A 3,710-nucleotide genomic window follows, 5' to 3' on the forward strand; every position below is an offset into this window, starting at 1 on the left:
CTGTGTGGCTCTCTCTGGCTTCCTGTCTGGCCATGTGATTTTATTTTCTTCACACAGTCCTATTTTTATTTGTGAGGAAATGGGGCTGCCATGAGGTCATTACCAGAGCTGACACTGTGCTTTTTTGAACCTCTAAAACTGAGTGGTAAGTAACCTCTTTTTTTTTTTTTTTTTTTACAAAATAGCCTGCCTCAGGTATCTCATTATAATAATGACAAATGGGCTAAGAAAGGATAGATATACCATTTAAAAAGGCTATTTCAAATGACCTCTAAGCTGGTATGTGCAATATATTTTCTTTATTTCATAATAACATTTTTATTCATCATTTCTATTCATCATTTTTTGGCATTTACAGTTATTTTAAAACTCAGTCTGGTCCCATTTGAAATAAAATCTAGTTGTAAGTCTGATTCAAGTTTTATTTTCTTCTATTTCTAGTGCGGGAAGCTCTTGCCTTGGGCTGTCAAGGAAACCTCTCAGCCTTTTGCTGCTAGCTCTTTTTTTTTTTTTTTAACCTTGGATAACCCTCATTTGTGTAACACTGGAAACACATTGAAGCCTGTCATCTTTTATGTTTTCTGTGTAACCAACAGATAAGCTTGGGCCTAAAGATGAAAGAATGCAATGATCCGGATAGAGTTTCCTGTTAATATTGGTATAAGTCAGTGTCTTGAGTCAGGTTCCCCAGACAGCAAACTTTGAGATGGAGCTCATTTGCAGAGCATTTATGATGGTTTGGGTTAAAGAGGAAGAAGCTGGGTAGAAGATATGGCCCACAGAAGTTGGCGTGGTCCTTCAGCAGCAGTGCCTGGCCAGAACTAAGTGAATTGCACATTTGTACTACACTGAGCCCTCACTGTGTGTAGTCTTCCCTGAAAGGAACGTATCTTGGGCCAGAGAGCCCTCTTCAGCTGAGGCGATCTCCAAGGAGGGCTGGCAGCAACATCCTACAAGGGGAGGAATAAATTGCTTGATCTTTAACTGTGACACAAGCATTCATGACGCTCCACTCTTTGTGCTGCTTCAAGCTACAGGGGCTCACCTCATAACATTCCCAGTGGACCTCTTTTCCTGGAGGAAATTATTATGATCGAGACAAATTACTTCTCCTAGTCTTGCAGAGAGCCTCAAGGGCCCAAGTGCTACTCATCCTTCCTTTCCTTTGCCAGCTGTTCAAGCTGATCCTGCTCCTTGGGTGGTCAGTGGGGCTTTCTTTGTGGAAAATCTAAACTTATCCCTAAATTCAATCCCTATCTTTAGGAGTGGCTATTGCCTTTATCATAGTATCGCCAGTGGGCCAGGAAATATGCAGAAGAGTCCAGGTGAGTCACATGAGCTCCAGACTTGCTTTCGGACACTTTCTACGTCACAATTCTGCCTCCTCCTGATTGGTAGTCAGAGTCCACTATCCCAGCCAGGATGGTGATTTCCTTACACCTTCTCATCCTTGGCATGATCTCCCCTAAGAACTGACCACAGGGAAAGCTTAGGCTTCAGGGACATTCTTACAAGCTCTCCTACAATTACTAAGATCCGCTACCCCGCTAGGACCCCTAATTCCCAACTCACAGAGGTTAAACTTGTTGGGATCAGAGAACAAGTTTTCAATAGGAATTTTAGGAAATCTTTTTAGCCCTAAAAAATAGAATTTCTAGGAGATGGCTAGTAAAATATATGAACCAGCCCCCAAACAACTGTAATAGTGAGGTAATAAAGTATAAAATAAAGGAAGTAAACCAACTGTGTAATGGTTTTGTGTGAAACTGATTATAAGTAGATCTTAGAATAGACAAATTTGCAGCAATTTAATTCCAGCACATTGAGACTTGGTTCTTCCCCCAGCTTGCTTCTTGTGTGCGGTAAGAGAAGCCTGGAAGAATTTAATGAGGAGAACATAGGGTGCACTTGTGCATGTTTATAATGAACATGGTTTTAATTATCATTAGCTTTTTAATTTGTAATCCCATTAACTCACCTTACCCTACTTTTCTGCTTTTTCTTTTTTGCTCTGTTAAGAGATAAAAAGCGTTGCCCATCTATGACAACGGTCTTCCCATGTCCAAATTGACCAGCGTTAATAATATATTGATTATAGTAAATTTCACTGAGGGCTACATTAAGCAATCTCTACATAAAATGTTCTTTCTCCCTCACCCCAACTGTAGGAGGAAAACTTTGTTATAATTTTTCTTTTCTAAAGAGGACGCAATATAGTAGAAAGGATACGGGAGGCGATTTCTACCAGAATAGAAAAGAGGTGCAACACAATTTCTTTCTTTCTATCCCACAACTGGTTTTCATTACCTGCATTGCTTGAGGCTTTTCACTTTAGTGGTCTTTTTTCCTTTGGACAAGGGGGCACTGCGATGGCTTAGACCTAGAGCAACTCCCAAGGCCTCAGGTGTGCAGAGCTGGGCTTTGGGAAGGTGACTGGATGCCTGTGGCACTGCACACAGCAGTGACCCCCTGACAAGGTCACGAGTAGGTCTGCTTGGAAGGGGTGTCACTGATCAGGTGCCCGTGGGATGTGGCTCCGTCCTTGTGGCCCTCTGCTCTCTCAGCTCCTTGTTGCAATGTGCGCAGCAGCTTTTCTCCATCATGCCTTCCTCCACACCATTTCTGCCTCGGAGCTGAGCAGCCATATGCTGTAACCCTAAAATGAGGAGCCAAATGAAATCTCTCCTCTTTGAACTTGTGGGTGTCAGGTATTGTGTTTTGGGGACCAGAAAGCTGACCAATACAACCATGATACCTAATATAAAGCACTTAACCTAAGGCTTCAATTATGGAGTTTTGGGTAATTTTTGAGTTTTGTAACCCTTCCAGAATGACATACAAACTCCAGAGAAATGCAGAATGTTTAATAGTTTGTTTACATTTATCTCCGAGGTCAGCCCATTCAGATGCCCTCCTGTCTCTCAGGAGCTATCTCTCTCTCAATACATTTTCCTACTCTTAAAAAAATTCCCGCCAGGATTTTACCAGGTATGTAGGACTAGCTTCATGTGTGTGATCAGTGGCCAGCACTGGTCTCTGCTTGGAATGCACAGTAAAGTATTCTTCCAAAGTTTCTTTTACTAATTTTATTTTGAGACAGGTTCTCTGTTAAGTTGCCCAGGCTGGTCCTGAACTTGTGATCCTCTTGTCTTAGCTGGGATGACAGACATTCCTGGAAGTTTTATTTTTGAGTTTGCATTTAGTAGTTGAGGTCCGGGAGCCCAAGGAAGGTGCAGGGGCTGCTTCACACACAGTCACCCCTGCTGCCTATGAATGCCCCCTGGGCCACTGGCCATCATTCTTGCCTCTCCCTGGAGATCTGTCTCCCCTCCCCAGAAGAGAATGGAACTGGTGCAGATTTGAGGAGTGAGAGGCAGCCTTTGAGGGTGTGTACTAATTTGGGGGGATCAAGAAGGGTGGAGGACACCACTCCTACAAGGACCAGCATTGTTCCAAATAGTATACTGGTGTCCAAGGGAAGGTGACATTAAATAATAAATTTTTAAAAAATGAACAAAATACATTGACAGGATGAGAGAGAACTCAGAAAAAAATTTTGTTTTTGAATAAGAATTCTCACATTTTCATTTTTCACTGGGCCCTTTACATCCTGTAGTCACCCCTGTAGGTATTCTAAAGAAATTTGTGCAGAGAGTGTGACAACTTCTGTGTCCTCTAAGCAGAGCTGAAGTGCGGGTCAGGGCCCAGGA

Source organism: Octodon degus, unplaced genomic scaffold, assembly GCF_000260255.1.
Source record: "Octodon degus isolate 3935 unplaced genomic scaffold, OctDeg1.0 scaffold00022, whole genome shotgun sequence".
Classification (NCBI taxonomy): domain Eukaryota; kingdom Metazoa; phylum Chordata; class Mammalia; order Rodentia; family Octodontidae; genus Octodon; species Octodon degus.